Below are 17,916 nucleotides of genomic sequence, written 5' to 3'. Positions count from 1 at the left end.
TGTGCCTGAGTTTTTAACCAACACTTCGTTTTTGACTAAACCAAGTCAGTGTGAGGCTCCGGGCAAGTCAGGTGGCCTCTCTAGGCTTGTTTCCTCATAGGCACAACAAGAGACCGGATGAGGTCTATGTTGACTAGAACCAGGTATTGACTTACTTTGCACCTCAGAAACTTTCTGATGTTTAATTCAGGCATGATGGGACAACCAGAGTGGCCCACCCCACTCACACAAAGCTAAACAGAGGCCCCTCCCAGCCCACAAGGTGAGACAGTAAGTACGCTGGTGGGAAGGAGGCCACGGAGGGGCTCTGCATTTTAGAGGGGGCTTTTTCAGCCTTCCACCCGAAGCCTGGGAGTGGCGGGCCGGGGCTTGGAGAGCACGTGGGAAGGCCAGCACAGGCCCAGGAGCTCACTCCACACGTGCTGCGGCATGTGGTCAGCAGCCGACCCTCCAACAGACCGGAGGGCTGTGGTCTGCAGAGAAGGGTGACCCATGGCAGGTGGGGAAGGGCCAGCGTCATCCCTATATCTCCACATCCGTTCCGACTTACTAGATTTCTTTGTACAAAATTTTCCCTGGAGGAAAGAAATGAACACATCAGTGACAAGGACAATAACAACAAGTCATAATAATGAGAAAAGCCAAATAAGCCCATGTAAGTGCATTTTTTTCTTAGAGATTTATTTTTGTTTGATGAATCTGACACCAGTCAGGGAGAGAGGAGAATGGTGGGAGCCCCGCAGGGAAATGAGCGCCCAGAGGAAGGGCTGCTGCCTCCTGCGTGGGAGGGGGTGGCGTTGGGGGGGGTTGGGTGGTTTAATCTGTTGCTGGAAGTTTTCCTTTTGTTCACTTTTATAAATCTCTCCCGGGCTTGCGAGCTTCCCCTCCCACCCACCTCCCTCCCCCCTGCCCCCCAATTTCATTTTTAAAAAGCGAGCTCGCTCGCCAGGTGTGTCCCCCAAGCTCTCACAGCTCTAATAAATAAGGAGCACCTGTAAAACAGTAGCTTGACTTGTGAAGTGACTCTGTACAAAGGAGAATATAGAAATACAGTATGTACACCGCATCCACGGGCCTGTGGTGCTTCAAGGCCAGCGTGACACTGACTCGGCCTCGCCACCCGCCCGCCCGTCACCCCTCCTGCGGCCGGCTCGGCGGCCTCATAGGCGGGGGCAGCTGGACCCCTCCAGAGGGAACAATTGCTTTATTTGAGTTAGTAAACAGATACACTGAATCACAAGGTGATTTGATTTTTTTTGTTTGTTTTCTTCTTTTTTGGATTTTTTTTCTTCTTTTTTCTTTTTTTTTTTTTTTCTGTACTCATCAGAACGGGATACTCCACGACTGTCTCACCAACTCAGTGCCAGTACACATGCGCTAGAGGACTTCTGGATTCGCAGCTACGACTGTACAAGTGCACACAAGAAAATCTACCCTGTTATCCTCCACCCACTGATTGAGGATCGAATTGCACATTTCTCTTAACCATGACAGGAGAAAGCAAACAGTGAAACAGAATCATGGGTGATCTTTCTCACTTTCCCTCTTGTTTTCATTGGTTCGTCCATACCATTCTAATTATCATGAAAGGGCTCTGCGTATGGAGAGATTGCTTCATTGACTTCCTGGATCACCGAAAACCGTCAGGGTTGAAATTTCATCCAAGTCTTTCGTGACGCCCAGCAAATATTCCCCCTTGGATTATTTTACACCTTGAGGGCATTTTGGTCTTCAGTTCAACACTCTTGCTCTGTTCCCAAATGGGGCGCTATTTAGGGGAATTTAAAGAGAAAGCTGAGAAGAATAAACATTTACCGAGTTCTCTTGGCATTCGGTCTCTGAAAAACCACAGTATAAACTATTCATGCTGCTTCTTACATCTGTCAAATCGAAAATTAAAAGCCATAAAAGTGTAACACTGAAAATATGGCATTAAAAAGGATAAAGGTGGCCTTTGTAAAAATAACAAGAAAAGTATATCAGCCAATAAAATATTCTAACTCTTCATTTAAAAGTGCATCCTGGGCAGGACAGAGATGAGCCTGAAGTGCTGGGACTCCAGTGCGACCCCTTTCTGCCGTCAAAACGTGAACAGTATAGGTCCGAAACCGTACAATGCAAATCACAATTCTTCGTGTAGCAGCAAAACCACAGCAGTTTTTAAAAAGTGTAAAAAAAGATATTTGTTTTCAAATCCGTATGATCTTCCAGCCTCACCCTCTGAGTCTGGAGGATGGAGCGGGGAGAATACCGACATTGGTCCTTGTGGCTTGTTGGTGCTTTGTGTTTTTTTAAAACCGAGGGTGAAATCCCTAAGTTCCTCTGGGGAGAAGCAGAGATGGAGGCAGCAGGAAGGCTGGGCCTGCGTGCTGGGTCCACAGCGTGCTGGCTTCTCTGGGCTGGAGGCCACGGAGGGAGGGCTGCTTCCTCGGGGATGCTTAATGACAGGAAGCAGCTTTATTTGCTTGAGTTTTAGCCAGAGGGGGTGGTGAGCTGACCAGCTGGTGTCATTGGATGTCGTGACATGGCTTGCTCTGCGCCCTTTCTCCACGCAAGGTACCCTGTGAGTGAGTGTTCCTGGAAAAGAGGAGAAGGGGCCTGTCAGCATCCACCGGACCAAACCTCCCCTCCCCCCGGGCTGGGGAGATCCCAGGCGCCAGTCGGAAAAGCGCTTTCTCCAGCCGGCAGGTCGGGCCTGCAAGGACACCCCAGAATTAAGGCAGCACAGCGTGACTTCGGCATGACTTCCATTCACATTTCTGCTCCGGGTCAGCCCTGCCAGCTTTGTGTGAGCAAATGAAACTTGAATCACTTTATGGAATACCACAACGAGCATGGCGTGCCACGCCCTGCCCCAAAGACCACAGCAGCATCCTCTGCCACTGGGCAACTTTCACCCTCCACATCACAGCTCCAGCTGACGGAGGTCTTTTGAGTTGCCAAGGTCACCTCAAAGCCAGGCAAGGTCACCACGAGACCCTGAAGCTCCAGGTCTCACCCCCGCACTCCAGGCAACACTCCTGGAAAGCCAAGAGATTCACTTCTCAGCCCAGGGAACATTACTGTGGGCACAGGGACTCCTCTTTAGAGATTTCTTACAGAGGTCCCCTCTGTCAGAAATGCCCCCTCTGTGGGTCTCGCCTGACAGCGGTGAGCCATGCAGATCTCTTTACATCAAAACTGAACAGCAGCTGGGGACTGGAAGGCGAGAAACCAGCCAGGCCTTGGGGTCCTGGAGTAGAGGCTCTGAACAGCCTTGGTCACCAGCAAAGTAAGTTTCTGGGAAATGCCCACCCCAACTCTCACCACAGACGTTAGGCTCTGCCTCACTGTCTCTACTGGTTTATTCCATCTGCTGCCAGTCCTTTGGTTTAAAGTGTGCCTTCCTAGGGACACTCGGTCAGTCCCAATAAGCAGCCATTTAGAAGTCTGCCAACTCAACTATGAAGTCCCTGAGGTCTGGGGCTGTGTCTATTTTGCTCACATCTCTACACCCAGTCCCTAGCTCAGCTGAACGCACATTTGTCAGATGAATGAGGGTCAAGCAGCTCCTGTCCCCTCTGCCCCCTAACAGGACCCTTTTCTTCCTGCCAGTCAATGGGAATGTCAGAAATGGGCAGGGGTAACACTTGGCTAACTGATGTGGTGACAGAGCGCTCATAAACATCTTTACAGCTGCTGAGGTTATTCCTAGAACAATGAACAAATAATATCAGAGAGGCAAGAGTTTAGAACTTGAAGGGACCCCAGAGATAACACACTACAATTTCCTCATTTTATAGGTGAAGAGGTGGAGGCCACACCGAGACCTGGAAACCTACTCCGAGCGTCTGCAGCAGGAACTCAGCCCAGGTGTGAGGAGGTGCAAGTGCCCGCCGGGAGGGCTAAGTGCAAGCTTGTGCTTTGAACCTGCTCTCCAGACCCTGGTGTTAATGGTAATGATAATAATGATCAACCAAAAACAAGGTTTGAAAGTCTAAATGTACACAACAGGAAATGCCTGAGTTCCCCAAATCACACTAAATCACCAGATCTGTGTGCACTTACTCTGCACATTAAATAACCAAAGTGAACATGCAAAACACCACAAATATGCAATGGGGGTGGAATTATAAGGCCATGGAAACCTTTCTATTTGGCATGGTCCGATTTGGAAATGTGGATGTTTGTCTCTGAATAAAGAGCTCACTTTGATTTCTTTCTTTCCTTCCTCCCTTCCTTCTTTTAGAATGAGACAACAGCAAGAAAGGATACAAAAACAAAAACACCAAGAGCCACCCTCAAATGAGAGACCACAGAGGACTGGGAAGGAGCCTCAGACGCGACAGAGAGAGCCAGAGACACAAGTGCAGCTCCTTCTGGGGACAACTCCTTTTCATCTGGGGAGCGCAGCCTGCAACTTGCTGTGGGAGAAGGGAAACCATCCCCACCTCTGAGCTTGGGACCAAAAGGGATCAAATTTTATAGTCAGAGGGGGCCTCCGAATCCTTTCTTTAAAAAAGGAAAAGGAAAAAAAGTGTTTACCACTTTCTTCCAATGACTCGGAAACACCGCCATTTTGAATTACTCAAGAATGCTGCAACTGCTTTTTCAAGGACGTAGCTTTTTCTCCTTAATGTAATCGTGACCCCCCAAAGGAAGATTACTTCTCAAATAAGTTTCTTTATATTCAAATCACCTTTGGACAAGGGCCAAACATGGGCAGCATCAGCGTACTTGGAGAAAATTTCAAGGCTTTCATAAGGGACTGGGAAAACGGGATTATAATGAGAGCCATTCTGGACCCTTAACTACAGCATTTGCCATCCCAAACACTATAATAATCGTTATTATTCTCTGGTATCTATTATTGTCTGGTAAATAATACGTGTTTTCCCCAAAGTTCTAAAGGCTGCAGCTGCACCACACTCTATTTTTTGCAGCCCCACTCCCGCTGCTTTGAAAGCCTCCTCGCACCGAGCTCATTTTCAAGAATGGCAAAGCAGACAATTTGTGCCACTTCCTTCCCTCTCGCCATCTCTTTGAAGTGTCTGGGACACCCACAAAGGCCAGACGGTGGCAGTACAAGTCCCCTTCTGCTGAAAACTTTTGAGGAGGGGGTTGGCTCTGAAATCCTCCTCACTTGTTCTCCTGGCCAGGGTTCAGAGCAGTCCCCTTGTCAGCGACACAGGAATAGACTCTGGGGAAGCAAGCGTGGGCCTCACCTTCCTGACAGCCATCCGTAGGCAACTCAAGGGCAGGGAGGAAGCAAGCCTGAAGCTTTAAAATGTGATCATGGCAGGAAGCTCCAGAGCCTGAGCCGGTTCCAACTTTGCCCTGGCCAAGCAGAGGGATCGTATGGAAAATCTGTCCTCTCTGCCGACATTTCTTGGTGTGAGCAAAGGGTAAAAGAGCACAGTAAGACAGAGACTCAAGTTACAATCTGGTGTGACCCCTAACCAGCAGTGTGACCTCTGACCTATTCCTTAACCCGCGCCCCCTCCAAGCCTTGATTCCTTCTCTGTGAAACGGGGGCCTGGGTGAGATTTCCTATTACATCTTCCATCTCTCACAGTCTGTGACTGAAGGATGTTTGGACCAAAGCCAGCACCAAGTAGGGAGGATTGTCAGGTTGAGCAGTTGGATATTAACCTATTATCAGTGTGTAAGGGAAACTTAATGTCTAGACCCAAAAGTCCAAAGTTTCAGAGAGCCTCTATTAATCCCTCTCTCTCTCTCTCTCTCTCTTTCTCTCTCTCTCTCCCTCCCCACCCCTCTCTCTCACTTTGGATACAGATTTATGGAATGTTCCTCAAGGCAAGGGGTTCTGCAGAAGGGGCTATAGTTGTGCCTTACATTTGGGTTTTCCTTTGCACTGGGGTCTGCCTGAAGGCAGAACAACCCGGGGCCCTGCTACATGGAACATCGCTGCATATCCTTCGTCCCTTACACCATGCATGTGCCGTGTGTGAAGGCCAGCTCCACCACGAGTGGTCTCCAGCAAGGTGCCTTCAGAATCCCGGGCCCACTTGCCCCCTTGGCCAGAGGAACGAAACGCCTTCCTCATGGACTTGCACCTGCACGTTGGAAGCACGGAGAGGGCCTCTGTCCACCTGGCACTTCTCCTTTATGCAGGAAAGCACTGCTGAGAATGTGACGGCGTTACTCACTCGCCTTTATCGCATAAGGATGTTCAGAGAATTACAGAAAACAGAATTGTGCCTGAGTACTAATACATTCTTTCAGCTGACACCGCCAAAATATGGCCATTCTTTCCTTTTCTCCTTTGGCCTTTACTGCCTAAGACTCACGCGGGTTGCACTTAAAAGGAATCTTCCAAGTAACCACTCACCAAAGTAAATGTGCGTCCTGCGGAAAATATCTTACTCTCTCTCCCAAATCAGTTCCTCCATGGTGCTGCAGTATGCCTCTCCAGGAAACCTGCTTTGATGAATCTGATCCATTTTCCAAACTTTTACTCTCCTTCCCTTCCTCAGATACCTTTGTAATTAGCATAATGAAAATCCAGCAGACTGTCCTGTCTTACCTGCTTAGCAGGCAAGCTCCCCGTGTCTGTTCATGTTTACTCCCAGCAGTCCAAAACCCCGTGGCACCAACTCTGTGATGTGCAGGAAATGCCTGTTGCCAAGCCGACCTGCCTTTGTCCAATTAGCCAGGCCCGACCAGTGACGCCACTCACTCAGGCACGTCGACCCATCACTTATCACAGTTAAATACAGCCATTAAGTGCTGGCTTCAGCCGTGCTGTTTATCTGGGACAATAACCAGTCCCTGAGGACTAGGCTGTTCTCAGGTAGCTGCAGCTATTCTGGGACACTCAAAAGGGTAGAGCCCTGCGGTCAATGAACAGAGCCACCTGCACCAGCTGATAAACCCAGGTGTGATGCCAGATAGTGGTCTCCAACTGAGCCCATCCCAGAAAGAGCTATGACTTGGTGAGGTTTTGCCAGAAAAATTGTTCTCTCTCCCTCCCTGTCAACCGTGGCTTCCCAAAGAGTTGCAAAATGGCTTTTATCAAAATGGGAAGCATTTTCATTTATGAAGTGAGTGGTATCTTTTTTCTTATAGTTCAATAATTGATGATAGTCATTAAAAAAATCCCTTTTCCTACTAGTGCGACTGTTATGGAAAATAACCCACGGTGGGGAAAGGGGTGTGGGGACCGTGGGTCTGCTGCAGCCTAGCTCAGTGCTGGGCTCCGGGCCGAATCACAGCTCCATCCCCCTCATGCTGCTAACATAATGGCTCTGACAAGCTAAGGCTCATGTATATTTTTTAAAAAAGAAATTTAACCACAGGCTTTTCTTTTTTAAAAAGTAATTTTCTTCTTTAGCAATATTTCTCTTTTTTTAAAGATTTTATTTATCTATTTTTAGAGAGAGGGGAAGGGAGGAAGATAGTGAGAAAAACATCAATGTGTGGTTGCCTCTCCCGTGCCCCCTACTGAGGATCTGGCCTGCAACCCAGGCCTGTGCCCTGACTGGGAATCGAACTGGCAACTCTTTGGTTCACAGGCCAGCAGTCAATCCACTGAGCCACACCAGCCAGGGCTCTTATTTTATTATTTAATCAATAAAAATAGCAAACATACAAGACCTCCTACTGGGATAACTCTGTCTTTAATTCTTTGTTTTATAAATTAAAGTTTTGGTTCTCTTCGCTTATCTGATTCTATGAGTTAAATGGTCAGAGAGGTCTGTTTACTCTTACAAGTCATCAGTGCTCTTTCTTGCTGGCCTCTGGAAGTTTCTGGCAAAGAATCCTGAGCCATGGAGCCTTGACTGGTGCACTCACAAAAGTACCTTCACCTGGACAGTGGACCGACTGACCGTCTTTAACTCCCTCAAATCCTTTCTGGAACCTGAGAGTTCAGGCAAACCCAGTGACCCTGTCTCTGGCTCTTTCCTAACAGCACAGAGGGATCTATGACTAGCAGTGTGCATTTTTACAGAAGCACTGGAGCAGGGGGTTAATTCATTCACAAGAGAAAAATCAAAAAGAATTACATGATGAGGCTGATGGTCAGCATGAAATTTTGAAGACAAGCCTAGAGCCGGACGCCCCTTGGCTCTCAGCACCGAGCACGTCCTCTGCTGGTGTGGCGGCCTGGGGCGTCCTCCGAGAAAGCAGCCAGACCGCACCGGACACCTGTGCTGTGTCAAACACTGTGCTGGGCACTTTCATCTACTTATTTCACTTACACATTTACTTCACTGAAACAACAGTATTACTGAAGTGTTGGTTAGCATCCCCATTTTATAGGTGAGGAAACTTTCCCAGGAAGGTTAAGGAAATTACTTGTTCAAGGAAGGGGCACTAGAAAGGGGCAAGCTGGGCTGGAGTCAGCTGCTGTGACCCCCACGTCCACGCTCCCCTCCCAGGGCCGCTGCCCCTAGTCCAGGTGTCCTCCCTCCTCTTGAGCTGACAGGAGGGTCCAAATGCCAGAGCTGTGAGGGGCACTAGAGACTACACAGTTCAACCTCCCTTGCTTTGCAAAAGAGAACTCCGAGAAGTTATTTAATTAAAAGAAATAATTATGTTTTCATTCGAGTCCCATTGGTACACACACTAGCTGATGCCGGTTCGTGTGCATTCCAAAATTCTTCCTGGGACAGAAAAAAAGAAAAGAAAAAAAGCCAGTGTTCATTGTGCGAAGACTGACTTTGTTATTTCTCCATCTTACATGAGCAGCGGCATTCTAAGTTCAAACAAAGAAAAAGAAAGAACTCAGAGAGAACAGCAGCATTATGTGGCAAGTGGCTATGGTGCGCGGATCGATAACAGATTGTGAGGCGTCAGACGAGGCCTGGAAGTGCCGTCTCCCTGACACTTGACTTATTCTTTCTTTACAGCCGGCCCAGGAGCAGGGAGAGAGGGCGGCAGCGTCTTCCGGAAAACCGCACTATAAAGAAGAGCGAGCATCCTGGTTCCCTGCTGTGCCCCACCCCCAACAGCCAAGGAGATGGAGGGTGTGGTTAATAATTGCTTTTCTGCAACCCTTCAACCCCAGACGTTCCGGCACAACCAATCTCCTCTCTGAAACCAGCCTCCCAAGGTGAGGAGGCGATGCCATGGGAGGCAAAAATATGACTCTGGCCCTTGGCACAGGGTGTGTAACTCAAGTAGCTTTGGTGGCATCCAGTGTCTCACTGAGAGGAAGACCGGTGATGGCTCAGGTTCTAATCCTGGCTGCACCACGCTGTGACCTTGAGCATTTGCTCTGTCCTGGCATCTGCTTGTTAAAGTGGAACCAGGCATCTTATGAGAATATCTGGAACGGTTTCCCTAACCTCCAAGGCTGACAGCATGGAAGTGTCATGACACATCTGAGAGAAGTTCTGGGCTGCAGGAGCCACCATGACAATTCTTATCAAGTACCTACTATGTGCCAGGTACCTCCTGGGCATTTAAACTTACGCTATTTACACTGGAGCCTGATAACTCTGAGAAGTAGTGATTATCTTCATTTTTGTGTGTGTGAATAAGACGTCCTCAGAGGTTCTGCATGGAGGCTCTGGAGCCAGGCCACCAGTCAGATCCCAATGCTGCCGTTTACTAGCCAATGACACTGGGTAGGAGAGAGCTACTCTGTGCCTCAGTTTCTCCATCTGTAAAGTGGGTTTAATAATGGTATTCCCCCATAGGGTCGTTGTGGGCATGCAACATTTGGGATACTAAGTATATACAGAAAATGCTCACTAAATATTAGCTGTTACAATGATTAAAAATGCAGGCACAAAGAGGTTATAAAACTTGTCCAAACGCTCTCAGCTGGTAAGCGACACAGCTGGTTTTGGAATCTCGGCAGGTCTCTCTTCATCCCCCTGCTCTCCTCCCAGGAGCCGCAGCCCTTCCAATAGGACAGCAACTGCCATTGCTGGACACCTGTGATGTGCCGCTCTCTCCACATTTTCTTACCTGTCCCTCACAGCACTGTCATTGTCACTCATGACCTGGAGACTAAAGCTCCGAACGGCTCAATCACATCCTCCCACACCTAGCTAGCCACTCTGCCGGGATCTGAACCCAGGTGAGCCCAATGCCAAGGCTGATGCTCTGATCCGTGAAACCACACTGCTGCCTTCCCTCACTACGAGGAGCCACTGCTGCCACATGTAGCAGCTTCAGAAGGTCTACAGTCCAGGAAGTCAAGAAAAATAAACAGACATCTCCAACAGTTGCAAATTTCCTTTAAAGGACCTGTAGGCCTGGGGAGGGTCTGATTCAGATTCTGTGCAGATCCCTGAAGGTGTCTGAGGTAGAGCAAGCTAGCCAAGCCTTACGGTGGCTCTTTGGTCCAAGGACAGGGCTTTGAGCATCGCTATGGCCACTGTCCAGTCTCTGTGTCCACCAGCAGGGAAGTCCTCTAGGTGGTCAGGAGAGTTGCCAGCTGCCTCTGTGCACTGCACCACAGATCCCACCTAGCCATCCCTCCCCTGCTGGCCCAAGGCTCAGGGCAGCTGGTGGGTGAGAGGGCAGAGCCAGTTTCTGTGGCAACTGGGGCCCAGCCAGCATGTCTTGAGTGGACTTCAGAATACTCTGGTGTTGTGAGGTTTCCTTCCATGGTGTGCTGTGAAGCCTCCTAAGTCGTACTCGGGGCACGCAGAAGGGAGTTCTTCCTCCCGCCACATTGCAACAATGTCTGTACACACCTATAATATAGACAAGGCTGCCTCCACCCCTCACACTGTAGGGGTAACATTCCACAACGTGGAGAATGACCCACTGGTAACTGGCCTGTCATCAGAATGCAACCATCAGCCTTAGTGATGCCAGTGTTTCTCCTGCTTCCTTTCAGTCTACGAGCAGCTGCTAAAGTAATTGTCCTCAAACACAGACTCCAACCTGCCACTCCTCAGCTCGAGGTCACAGTGCTGCTGCCTAACCTGTGGAGTTAAAATTCTACAACCTCCTGCTTCTCTACCTACCTGCTCTCCTCCAGCCTCCCCTCCTGCTCCTCCCCCTGCCCTTCCCCGTCCGCAGTCTGAGCCCTTTGCTCCAGCCAAGGGAAGGGGACAGTCAACCCTAATGTGATGAGCTCTTCTCAGCATCCCTGTTTTTTTTACATCCCGAGGTATCCCTTATTCCTGCATTCCCGACTGCCGGTCCATGTCCCTTCCCAGTGCTAGAACCTAATTCCAAATCACTTGCTTTATGGGACATACGTGGAGTCAGTGTTCAATACTGTTAGTTAAACATGGGTGTGTTGCATCCTCTAGGGAAATGAATAAAGACCATCTCTGAACCGCAAATAAGTGAGAGGGACTGACTCCCTGTATTGGGACATAATTAGGAGCTTATTTAGTTTTGTGCACTGTAATAGGTGAGTTAGGTATAACTTAAGAACTACGAATATAGGATTTTTAAAAAACGACCCTGGCTGGCGTAGCTCAGTGGATTGAGCGCGGGCTGCGAACCAAAGTGTCCCAGGTTCGATTCCCAGCCAGGGTACATGCCTGGATTGCAGGCCATGACCCCCAGCAACCGCACATTGATGTTTCTCTCTTTCTATCTCCCTCCCTTCCCTCTCTAAAAATAAATTTAAAAAACCGAAAGAAACATATTCCTGTGCATAGGCCACACACACACACACACACACACACCCCAGAGGACAAGACGATCAGATTATCAGACAGTGAGGGGTGCCGTGAAAACCAGAACTAGAACCCTGAACTGGTGGTGGCCCTTCATCTTCACTTGCAAAGTCATGTTTTTTTCTCAAAATATTTTTCATAGTTTTCCAATTAGCATTTGGGATTCATACTGCTCAAACTTTGGTGGATAGGAAAATAGATATCAAATCCCATATTTACGATGCCATCCTATTAAATGAGAGGAATAGAGGGACCTGGATGTATTTTTGGTTTGGCAAATTGTAGAACCATTTTTTTCAAACATTTGGGGTTTCTCTAAAACCAAAACTTATTTTGCCAAGCACTTTGGCCCTAATTTTTAAACCCATGTGTATTTTAAAAGAAATTTAATCTATATGTTTCTGACTCATTTACACTTAACTCATGAAAATTCTGTTTGGTAAGAGCTATTCGATGTCCAAGCAAGTTTACGAGCTTTTTAAAGCCATCTTCCCCCCGTCCTTACGAGAAAGTTGTACTTCGCCAGCCATACAAGAGTGTGAGCTCCAGAGGCCTGTGGTCAGTTTGAAATTTATAACCTTCTAAGCTTACATGAATTCTGAGTTTGGAAAAAAAGTTTCCTCTCCTCTGTTTCATACTAAGTGCTCAAAGGGCTCTCTATGATAAAGACGGTGCCCTATGTCTCAGTTTCCAAGGTGAATAGTGAAGAATTCAATCTCCCCACCACCAAACTGCCCCTCAGATATTCAGGAGGCACAGTGTGACACTTTAAATTCACGGGGACACGGATGCAGACCCAACACGCTAATGGAAGGTTCGGCTAATTCCTCTTAGGGGAAGAGAAAGAAGTGGACGCAACACAATTTCAAGTTGAACGTTTTACCTTTGGAGGACTGGGGAGCCTTTGTAAAGTCAGTCGAAGACAACTCACCCTGTTTCTAACTTCTCATACATTTTAGAAATGAGCTGAATCTACTAAAACCGGCATTTGAATTAGAACCAGAAACGCAGGAAGAACGTGCGTGCGTGCTGCGGTGACCTCACCCTGCGCCTTCCGCACAGGACGGGGCTCAGATACCGCTCGATGAGCGCCGGCTGGGGGCGGGGCGCTTTTGGATAGAGTACTGAATATGGCTTATAAATATTTAAAGTATAAGCATCTAACAAATCATAATGACAAAGTTTTACATTTAACCACATGTGCTCCAAATATCTTGAAATTACTCTAAATATGGGTTTAAAATATCAAAAGGGCTTATTGATGGGATGCAGAACTCCGCAGAGCAACTTAAGCCTGATCATTCTTGCTCCCACATCGCCCAATCTGCACCGTTCTTAAAGTGTGCGTGTGTGGATTTCTTTAGAAGGAGATCAGGTTACAGCCTGAATTTCCAAAACAAGAGTTGAAGAATGAAATATAGGGTTTCCCCTTCTCTCACCAAATGCAGCTTAGCCACTTTGCTTCTAGATAATTTGTTATTGTAGGTCGGCTCAAATGTAAGACAGTAACATTTTAGAAACACTCGGTGAACTAAGCCAGCTGCGAGGAGGGTAGCATTACAAATTGAGACACATGTTGGACGGGAATGCCATTCATTTTCAATACCAGAAACGCGGCTGGGGAAGTAAGCCATGCAAATGAGGGACAGATATACTTTTTAATTGCAGTTTTTGGATGTTAGGTCAATGTTTTATATCAATTGAGTCCATAAAGTATGTTGTCCCTTCTGTTCCTTAAGTGCTATCAGTCACATTCTTACTTCCCTTTCCTCCCAACACAAAACACAGCTCGCTAGCAAAGGGAGCCGGGGAGCCAGCGGGACAGCCAAATGTCTGGCCAGGGTGAGGCTGGGGGACGGGGCGGGGGGTGGGGGTGGGCCTCTGGTTAGTCGCAGCCCCGACCCCACAGGTGCGTGGAAAGGCGGCTCTGCTCGTGTGTGTCCTCCTCTGTATCCCGAGGTGCGCGCTCGGGCAACAGGGTAAGACTGCGCAAGCGCGTGCTGGCTCAGAGCCACAGCTCTCGGGCCTAGCCGCACAGAGTTCAGGGCTTTCCGAGGCAACCTGACTGGTTTCCAGCATAAGAATGTTCAGTACACTTGGGAGCTATTTTAAAGCAAGGGAGAATAATTCCAAATTTTTGTTGTTACTGCGTTTGCTCCAGTGATTTTCACTAGAATCTTTTAAATGGCCCTTGAAATAATTTGTGTGCGTTTCCCGTCCTTGTTCACAGCCTCACCCTACATTTTCAATCCTGACCGCACCCTACTTTTTCTGCAAGCAGAATGCTGTGGAAATTCACAACTCCGATGAACTCTCCGTGGTTAGTGTTTAGAGCTGGCATCTGAGATGGCATTTATTCCTTCTCCTTGATGCCAGCTGGTACACTGTTTATCTTTTAAAGCTAATTTATTTGTTTCTCTGAAATAAATTCCTCTGATGCTCTTGAGGCATTACAAAAAGGTTGGCATGTGCAAACCGCAGGGCCTTTACATGCCTCCATGCAAAAAAGTGTCATGCATTTAAAATGGCAACTGAAGCACCCAGGACAGGGGGAAGGAAAGGAGAGCGCTAGCCTCTGGCCCCTTGGCACAATCTTTTTGACAAGAGAGCCTGGCAATGGCAGTGGTAGGGGTGGAGGTAAGTGTTCCACTACATGAGGTAAGTGTTCCATGCTGTAGTGTATTTTGGTCTTCAAACACCTCTGCCCCTCCGCAATGCTTGTCTGCACGAAGGTAGGTGTAAGTGATTGAACCATGATGCCCAGGCGGCCGCTCAGGCTGGCGAGGGAGTGATTCATTGGAAACCAGATGGGGAGCTTATTTCCAATGCCCTTCTGGGCAATGGTTTGTTAGTAGCTGGTTGAACGCTTTCCCCATTCCAAGCACACTCTCTCCAGGTGAAGGAGCACGCTAGGGAGCTGGGGAGGATGGGGCGCACGCCCAGACACGGCCACATGAACGCCCTGGTGTTTACTGAGCCGCCCACTTGTCGGACTCTTGCCATTCCACTCCCTTGGCCTCCACAGCAGAGTGGAAGTTTTTCCACGGAAGGACTACGTCTCCCTATACAGTATGAACTTTGAAAGTCCAAGTGTGGGGGATATATCTCTCACGTCTCTCTCCTTACTTCCCTCTTCTCCTTTTGTCACAGGCACTCACAGGATGTGGTGACTCGAAGAGAGGTCTGTACAACCTTTAGCATTTCCTTACTAAGGCAATCTTATGGAGGCTAGTGCTACATTATATAACTTCCGCGATATTAGGTCCACAGCCAGCCAAAACTGCTAAAAATAAATCCTAAGTCTTAAAGAAAACTTACAATGAACTCAGCTTCCTCAGAGTAAAGAAAAACTCCAACTTCGACACTGCTTGGTGGTAATACAAGATAATCCTTCAGAGATGGAAGGCATACTTTGTTCTGAAGCCAAAACCACCCAATCTGCCTTTTTAAAATTCCACCTGATCCTGTAGAAGGAACTGCTAAAGGCCACCCATAGACGAGTCCGTGGAGCCAGTGGACCGGCCTCAGGGAGCGGCCACGTGGACCAGAAGGTCTGCGATCAGGCCAGGAAGAGGGCTGCCCTGCGTGCCCTCAAGAGGGAGTTCCTCTTTCAAGCCTGTGCTCTAAGCACTTCTCTTGCCCAACCTTGGTCCCAGCCCTGCTGAAGATGCAGGGGCGTGGCTACATCTGAAAGAAATAAATACCCGGTCACACATGTCATTTCCTACTCCATCATAATCGCATTGGAATAATATCCAAAAGCCAGATGCTGGCACATTAAAGCCCTCCTTCAATCCCCTTGTCATAAGGTTTAAAATAGTCCCAGCAGCACTGGGCAAGATGCGTCTAACTCTGATCTTGACACTGTTTATCCCAGAAATCTCTCCTCTGTGAGTTTGAAATGAGCACGGCAAGCACCCCCCTGGGTCCTCACCACTCATGCGAGTGCATGCTGCAGACCCAGAGGTTTCTCGAGGCCTCTTGGAATGACCTACACCTAGAGCTGGATAGCCACCTGCACGGGAACAGCGAGGATTTTAACATCAAGGATTATGACAGCATTAACATTCCCAATAATCAAGTACCAGAACATTAAATCTAAAGTCTGGCACAGGATTCGCACACCCCATTCAGACTGATTTACTCTCCTCGCTCTGTCTTTCTTCTTTATCTTGCTTTAAAAGTGATACCTATAGTAATATATCAAACGTATGGACCTAACTTCCCAGGAACCTACCTACTACTCTCTCAAACTTCTTGGCCAGAGAAACTGAACTGGCAAAAGTTACATGTGATTTCCACCCTTTTGGCTCTCCTAATGATGCAACCCCCCTGGCCTGTCTTGAAATAGCCTTTTCTGGGATTGTGGCTCCATGACCAGACTAATAATTAAACTCTAAATTCCAAGAACCCAACACAACAGCTGCCTCCTCCAGCTCTCCTGAAGAAAAACTAACGCGGGAGGCAGCCCTGCTGCCGAGGCTGGGGGAGCCCCTTGCAACTGGGGCCGGGAAAAGAGTCTCTTAGCTTCTTTCTGGCTTTAGGAGCACAGAAGAACACGGGGGGGGCCACAGAAGTGGGAAGCTGTATGGACTTGTTGCTGCTCAGGGATGGAAAAAGTGAGGGTGAAGGGTTACTCAGGGTACACATTTTTTCCATTGATTGTTTTACTTAAAAAGAATATGTCATTTCCCTGGAAAATCGAGGAGGGGGGATATTTTCTTTAAATATTTTCAGACATTTGCAAATGGTTACTCTGAACTCCCCGATGTACCATAAACAAGTGTAAACTGTAGAAATTCAGAAAATGTGCAAATACAAACAGTTATCCCCAAGCTCCAAGGCAAAGACGAAGAAGGGTGTATTCCATTTATAAATGGAATTCTTTGTGGATAGAATAGTTTGGGAAATGTTTATACACTGTTTTCCTTATTATTTGGGGGGATATTTTTTCCCAGCTTAACAGAAGCTGCAGAACTGGTATTTGGAGTCTTAAAAGTTGAAGATTAAAGAAGTTCTCAACCTTTTAGAGTCTTCACCTAAACTTAATTAGCTCTGCATGTGGGAAAATATCTGCTATTAAAATAATTTGTCATTGTATCAACAAACAAGAATGCATAAAGTCAGGTAACCAGGAGCAGAATAACTTCAACATGGAAAAAATACTATACATTGACAAGAACTAGCAAATATGATTACTTCTTTGAAGATAACTGTAGCTACCTGGATTATTGATTCAAGATACAGTCTGCCCTGAATCCATTTAACATGAAAACAAAGTTATACAGTATGAGAGTGGCGGCACAGTGGCAAGAATGAAGAACCCTGATTGAAGCTACTGACAGACTTTCCTACGAGAAATAATATAATGAGTCATCAACAAGCAGGCGGAAAAATCACTCGCCTGCGCCTCACCCACCAAACTCAGGTTTGGATTTGGCTTCTGACGCTTTCCACTTTGGCTTTAACTCGTCAGCAAACAGTGCCCACTGTCAGGGCACAAAAGGCATCTAGTCTTTTACTTAACACATGCATTTCCAGTTCCACAACCATACGAACCGGCTGGGCCTCTGAAGGCACAGAAGAAGAACAGCACCACGTGGGCACGGAAATCAGGAAGGGCCCGAGGAGGTGAGTGAATTACGGCAGGCTGAGACTGTGCTGCGGGCGCCGCGGAACTACAGAGGGCGCGAGCACGTGTGATTTACTGGAGGAGAGGCGGTCCTTCCCCCGTCTTAAATCACCTTCCTTGTCACCCTGCGGTAACTGGCAAAGCCTGAGTGTCTCTGACTTTAGAGAAAAGCTGTAATTTCTTGGAGGGACCCATCATAAAAAAAAACCTCTCTAATTTCAAGCGGCTGTGGGCAATTTCATCTTACTTCTTCTGAAATTGGCTAAAGCCAGGTTAATGTTTTTAGTAATGACTCAGGTCCACACACAAGACCCTCACCTGATTCTTTATTCAGAAACATATATCATCCAAATGGCCATAATATATTTTATGCTTTTACGTTCCATGGGCCCCATGCTACTTATGGACCAGGGGCACCGTTCTCGACCTCGTCACTTCTCACTCCAGTAACAGTAGTAAAATCTTTCACCTTCCCATCCTTCTCTTTATGTCATTTGAATGAGTGATGTTAGAATTTGTTTGAAATTACAATTCCCAATGCTTCCTGGTTTTCTGAAGGCCATCACTTTTTTTTCCCCCATATCTTCTCATTAGTCACTGTTTTGTTAACCAGGTGAAACTACTCTGGGGGAGAAATCAGGGGCATTTTCAATTCGGGCGACTCTCAGAAGGCTGAGACCATCTGTCTTC

At 47.6% G+C, this 17,916-nt stretch overlaps 1 protein-coding gene across 4 annotated transcripts in view; it reads right to left on the bottom strand.

Moving 5' to 3' along the window:
- Nucleotides 1-2,445: 2,445 nt before the first annotated feature.
- Nucleotides 2,446-17,916, bottom strand: part of LOC114495672 (sine oculis binding protein homolog) — a 168,429-nt gene continuing 152,958 nt past the window's right edge. For all 4 annotated transcript variants that reach the window (XM_028511044.2, XM_028511043.2, XM_028511045.2 and 1 more), the window contains one exon: nt 2,446-2,577. The gene's annotated coding sequence lies outside the window, so the exon portion shown is untranslated. The remainder of the gene's footprint in view (nt 2,578-17,916) is intronic.

Source organism: Phyllostomus discolor, chromosome 4 (assembly GCF_004126475.2).
Source record: "Phyllostomus discolor isolate MPI-MPIP mPhyDis1 chromosome 4, mPhyDis1.pri.v3, whole genome shotgun sequence".
Taxonomy (NCBI): domain Eukaryota; kingdom Metazoa; phylum Chordata; class Mammalia; order Chiroptera; family Phyllostomidae; genus Phyllostomus; species Phyllostomus discolor.
The sequence above is the reverse complement of the archived record's forward strand: the minus strand, read 5'-3'. Positions and strand labels throughout refer to the sequence as shown.